The 6,256-nt window shown below is 37.4% G+C and overlaps 1 long non-coding RNA gene across 1 annotated transcript; it reads left to right on the forward strand.

Annotated features, from left to right (window-relative positions):
* Positions 1-5,123: 5,123 nt before the first annotated feature.
* Positions 5,124-5,659, forward strand: LOC122143739. The gene is made up of 4 exons (XR_006159334.1): positions 5,124-5,187; positions 5,304-5,357; positions 5,475-5,519; positions 5,603-5,659. It is a non-coding gene; the product is annotated as an uncharacterized LOC122143739 (long non-coding RNA).
* The last annotated feature ends 597 nt before the right edge of the window (positions 5,660-6,256 follow it).

The raw sequence follows: 6,256 nt of genomic DNA on the forward strand, positions 1-6,256 counted from the left end.
TATGACGCAACACGGTCCCGTGTACGTTTTGGGTCCGTGTATCTTTTGGTAATTCGATTTTTTGTTTAATTTTGTAAGTAGAAAAATGAAAAACAGCTCCTTTTTCGTTTTTTTAATTTTTTTGCAAAAAAACGAAAAACAAGAATTCGGCTTAATTTTTTTAAGTTTTTCCGTTCAGGGTTAGAAAAAATGAATAAACAGCTTGAATATTCGATTTCTACACGTGGGCGGGAATTAAACTCCCCCTTACTGCTGATTGGTCAGACAAAAAAAAAGATCAAACCATGCTGTCATCAGTCCTTCTGCAGTTCCGCGCGGCAGAATAATGCTTTGACTTGGGTATATTCAGAGCTGGGTAGATTACTTACAAATTGTAATTGTAAACCCATTGGTTAAATGCTGTATAGCCACTGGATTAATGACTGATAACTGTGTGAATGTCCACAAACTGGAAGACTTTCTTAGTGTATATAAGCGGTAGACTATTTTAGAAAGGAACATTTAAAAAAAAAAAAAAGAGGAATTAGAGAGAATCAATAAACGATGAATCATTTATTTCTATTGTGTGAATAATATGTAATCTATAAAAAAGTAACTGTAGTCTGATTTAGTCTGACACTTGTGCACTCGCACACAGGAATGTAACACAAGATTTACATAAATGTAATTAATTGCAATTTGGTTTTGTTTCTCACAAAACCTTACTGTATACCTTCAGAACGTTTGGAATATAGCATACGCCAACGAGATGCATATTATTTTATGACAGATTTTGCATCCGCTTAAAGAATGAAAGTGGAAAGTCACCGTTCTCTGTCATTAAATGGTAAGCGGCGAGCAGGACATTTTTGTGTGTCTGTTTCGGAAAAAAGAAGGCTAGACCTAATAAGCCTTTAGAACAACATCTGACTAGTTACCCTAGTTAAATAAAAAAGAAAAACGCGACTACTGTTCAAGCACAGACCAGTATTGAAGTGCACAGGAAATATGCAGCAATCTAAACAGTTTATTTAATTAATATTGAGAATTAGTTGATGTTCACCTGGATTTGTTCCTCAAGAGGGGAAATAATTTAATAAGTTGTCATTTATAGTCATATGGTAAAATGCATATTTTTATTTGTGTACATTCAAAATGACTACAAAAATGTCGTCCCGTTGAAAAATAAAGAAAACAACAGAATGCACTGCTTTAACGCAAAACATGAACCAATACACAGCTAGTAGGCTGCTTGATGCGCCTATTTTTAAAAGTCTACATTAAGGTTATTTGACGTTAAATGCATTATTTAAGTCATTTTAGAATAAATCACAGTATATATCATGATAAAAAGTGACTTTACAGTTTGGAAAATATGGTAGGCTATGAAATCCCCCCCAGCAGCAGCAGAGGACTAGTATTCTGCCGCGAGGAACTGCAGAAGAACTGATGACAGCTTTTTTTTTTTTTTTTTTTTTTTTTTTTGTCTGACCAATCAGCAGAAAGGGGCGTTTAATTCCCACCCACGTGTAGAAATCGAATAGTCAAGCTGTTTATGGTTTTATTCATTTTTCTACCCCTGAAAGAAAAACTACAAATTAAGCCGAATTCTTGTTTTTTTGCGTTTTTTTTTTGCAAAAAAATTTAAAAAACCGAAAAAGGAGCCGTTTCTCATTTTTCTACTTTCAATATTAAACAAAAAATCAAATGACCAAAAGATACACGGACCGTTTTGATAGTTTGTTTTTTCGTTTGAAACAGAAAACAAAATAACGAGAAACCACCTGTTTTTCGTTTGTCGTTTCAAACCAAAAACAAAGAAACGATAAAAAAAAAAGAGCGGTTCTCCCGTTTTTGGTTCTGAATCCAAAAACGAAAAATGACAAAACCAAAATCAAATAACGGTCTGATTTTGGTTTTTTTGAAATTCCTTTTTCCATATTTTCGTTTGAAGATCTACATTGAAATACAGACAGGTTGGCCACGTGACCCGGAAGTAATAGTAAATATGGCCTATCGAAAAAGAACGGTCATAATATGCAGCGCTAACGTTATACCAGAGTAACGTTAGAAGAAGAAAAATCAATTAATAAATAGCCTTATATAAACCTGGACCGGAATAAATATGTTAGCAACAGTAGTTTATTACAGCTATTTAATATCGTGCCTATCCATGAGCGCATTGTTTGGCTCAATACAGTTGGGAATATAGGTTAACCTAAGAACTATTGTGTGTGCAGAGTTGTTACTGTTAGCGCTATATTATATAATTAAATTTATATTTAATGTGGTTTCCACCGAACTGGACAGCGAACTGACAGCGATATCAACGTGAATTCCCACGTGACGTCATGAGTAGGCCTAATAACGTTACTAATAATGAGGGAGATTGGGATTCCGCCATCAAAATATCAGTCCCTATCTCGTCTTTTGCCATTCGATTGACACCCTCGTAAAAACTTGTGTTTGGTCCTCAAATATAATTTTATCCTAACGCATCATATCGTATTTTTCAAAAAGCCCAAGGACACGCTGGTACCTCGCTCACGTTATACGTGTTAATAGAAATGTATTGAAACAGGCTAGTTAACTAATAGTGGATAGTAGTTTGTTTATAATACAATCAAAACGACATATGTGAAGGTTCTCAGTCCTCCATGTAACGTTAATAATCCAACGAGTTTAAAATCAAGGGCAGTTCAAAACGATTTACAGACACCAGTAGGTGTCGCACTGTGTCTGCTTTGTGCGAGCTACTGTCATAGAGATATTGATTTATGTTCTGTAATTAAAACACTTCGCATTATTTTCATTACAACTGTGCTTTCACAAATCACGTTTCTTAGCACAGCTGCTTAAGGCATTAGCCTACTCAATAAAATGAGCTCTGTCTCCTCATGTTTGATTGTCGATTTTACATGTGCTATTATACTGCGTGAAGATTTAGGAGTTGACTGTAACACTCACAAATTTAAAAACATGTCTCACATATAGGCCTTCAGTCTAGTGGGGTGTGTGGTCCTAGTGTGTATAATAGACAACAAGCAGTATGTCATTCAAGATTCAAGATTTTTTATTTGTCACATACACAATTATATAGAGCATATATAACCAGCAGTGAAATGTGAGTCAGGTCGCGCTCCATGGACAGTGCAATTATTAAAGAATACAACACAGATGAAAATATACATAAAATATAGCTATGAACCAATGAAATAAAAGTAAACAATAAACCAAATATACAGAATAAATATAAAATATATAAAAGAGATGTATACTGTAGAAATTAAATATATAGTGGAAAATAATGTGCATGAAAAGTAAACTTTAGTCTTAAATATTAAGATACACAGGAATGTACAAGAGGCAAATGTTGCAAACAGGTTGACACTTTCAGTATGTCAATGTGGGTAGTGAATGATGAATATCTTACTGATAAAATGAATATTAAGTGGAGACATGAAGATGTTAAGAGGCTGGTTTTGAGTTTAGGAGCCTGATGGGGAAGAAACTCCTCCTAAGTGTCTCTCAGTTTTTGACATCAGGCTACGCGGAAAACGCTTTACCAGATGGCAGCAAAGTGAAAAAAGATGGTTTACTGGGGTGAATGGAGTCCTTGATGATTTTAACCAGCTCTGCTTTTGCAGCGTTTGAGGTAGATGTCCTGCAGAGAGGGGAGAGCAGACCCTGAGATGCGCTCAGCTAAGCGCACAACTCTCTGCAGGGCTTTGCAGTCATGACTGGAGCTGTTCCCCTACCACAACTGATATACACTGAGTCAATACACTTTCTATGGCCCCTGAATAGAAAGTTTTCAGGGTATTGCAGGTGAAACCCTGAAATTTCTCAGCTGTCTCAGATGGTACAGCTGCTGTCCCTGGCTTTATTAACCTGAGTTTGAAATGTGTCTAGTCCAATTCAGGTCCTCTGAGATGTTTACACCAAGGTACTTGAACGCTGCTCACCCTCTCCACAGGGGTCCCGCTGATCATTAGAGGAGTATGGGGCTGCTGCTGTTTCTTCCTGAAGTCAACAATCAGCTCTTTGGTTTTGCTCACATTCAGAGAGAGACAATTGTCCTGGCACCATGATGTTAATTTCTCTACCTCATCCAAGTATGCGGGTCTCATTATTGTTGGAAATGAGGCCCAGAACCACAGTATCATCAGCAAATTTAATAATAGATGTGGAGCTGTGGGAAGACACGCAGTCATGTGTGTAGAGAGAGTGGAGCAGGGGACTCAGGACACAGCCCTGTGGAGCTCCTACGTCAGGGTGATGATGGAGTTAGAAAGGGTGAACTGGCCTACTTTCACCACTTGAGGATCGCTACTAGTGAGGAAATCAAGACATCCAGTTGCATAGTGAAGAATTCAGGCCGAGGTCCATGAGTTTAGAAGCTAGCGGTGATGGGGACTATAGTATTGAAAGCTGAGCTATAGTCGATAAATAGCCTGCCTTACATAGTTCCTGTTATTGCTGTCAATATGCGTGAGAGAAGAGTGCAGGATGTGAGAGATGGCATCATCAGTGGATCTATTGGGGCAAACTGAAGAGGGTCCAAAGTATCCGGGATGGAGGAGCAGATGAAGTTTTTAACCAGTCCCTCAAAGACCTTCATGACTATTGATGTGAGGGCAACTGAGGACGATAGTCATTCAGGCAAGAGGGGGTTATTGTTCTTAGGCACAGGGATGATGAAAGATTTTTGAAGGAGGGGGGAACCACCGATGTAGCAAGAGACTCAATAAAAATGGATGTAAACAAACCAGCGAGCTGATCAGCACAGGACCGCTTTTTTGATTCAACTCACCCCTACGGGATTGGTGATGTAAAAATATGTGGACTGTTCCTCAGGTTGCACTTACATATATAAATATTATGTTCAGAGTTCGCAAGTTCAAGGTTTGCTGTTCGAAGTTCGTTGTTCCAAAGTTTGCTCTTCATTGATGTTCAGTTGCTGTTTTGGTTCTGTGCATGATGTTCATTTGCATGATGATCTGCATGCTGTGTTTATTTTCTAAATTGGAAATGTTTTTTTTGCAATTCAGTCAGGGTACGTTTTTTTTGCTTTAGAGTAATATACTTTGCTTTTTTTGTCCAATTTTTCTGGTTATAATATATTTAAAAATATTTCTGTTTGATTTTTGTTGCAGTAAATTGACAAACAGAATCGCTCCAGGACCATGGAAGCTGATCAAGAACATGGTTAGTTTTTATTAGGCTTTCAAAAAAAACATAATGCTACCTTATATAGAGTTGTGTTTTTATATGTTTGTCACATCCTTTCCAGGGATAACTTAATGATAATTGCATTGTTTTAGAATGTTCCACAACAGTTGACTGGCTCTGTGGACTGTGGGATCTTCATGCTGATGGTGAGGAAAAAAGGGAAAGTAAAAAAAAAAAAAAAAAAAGTTAGATAAATCATAAGAATGAAACCATGAATGGTTGCCTGAACTTGACTGATTTCCTTTTTTTGGGTGAAATTTCAGTATGCTCTGCACATGGTCTTTGAGGCACCCTTTGATTTTACAGCTGTAAGTCTTTGTTAAAAATATATTTTAACTAGATGATATATCTATTAAATTGATCTATTAACACTTTCTCTCCCTTATGCAAGTCGGATTTTCCTGTAATTCGAAAATGGTGGTGCCTTATCTCATGGAGAATTTTGCCACTGGAAAGGAACTCTCTTGCTTTCTCAAGTTTTTTCTGTCTATAAATTTACTTAAAAATGTATTTTGTCACAGGAAACCATGCTGCCGTTGATGTGCAGGAGCCACCTAAAGCACAAGAAGACCACCGAAATCGGCGACATGGTATGTTTTTTATTGTCTCAAACGGGCACCCATGAAAGAGCATAATTTCAAAACATTACTTTACATGCATCCTGATTAAACCACAATGTATTGTTGAGGACACTTCCAATCTCCCCAGGAACAACAGATGGAAATGAGCTAGCAGCCAAATGTGGTGCATCTCTTCTCTTGTGAGAATAATTCTTTTAAATGAATTAATTATTTCATTCTTTTTTTGAACTCTTCTCTCATGAAGGAACCACAGATGGTCAAAGACCTCAGGACCGCAGTTGGATGGCTGCGGAACAACTGCCACTCCTTCAGAGGTTTTGTGCAAGAGCCGTCATATCTGGACCTAGAGAAGGAAGTCCAGGAAGAGGCCCTTCTTAAAGTTGATCGGGCGGAAAGAAAAGATGATCTGGAACTGGCCAAAGAGCCTTTCATGTTTCGGTTCCAGTTTCAACAGGACATGGAAG

Source organism: Cyprinus carpio, unplaced genomic scaffold, assembly GCF_018340385.1.
Source record: "Cyprinus carpio isolate SPL01 unplaced genomic scaffold, ASM1834038v1 S000006495, whole genome shotgun sequence".
Classification (NCBI taxonomy): domain Eukaryota; kingdom Metazoa; phylum Chordata; class Actinopteri; order Cypriniformes; family Cyprinidae; genus Cyprinus; species Cyprinus carpio.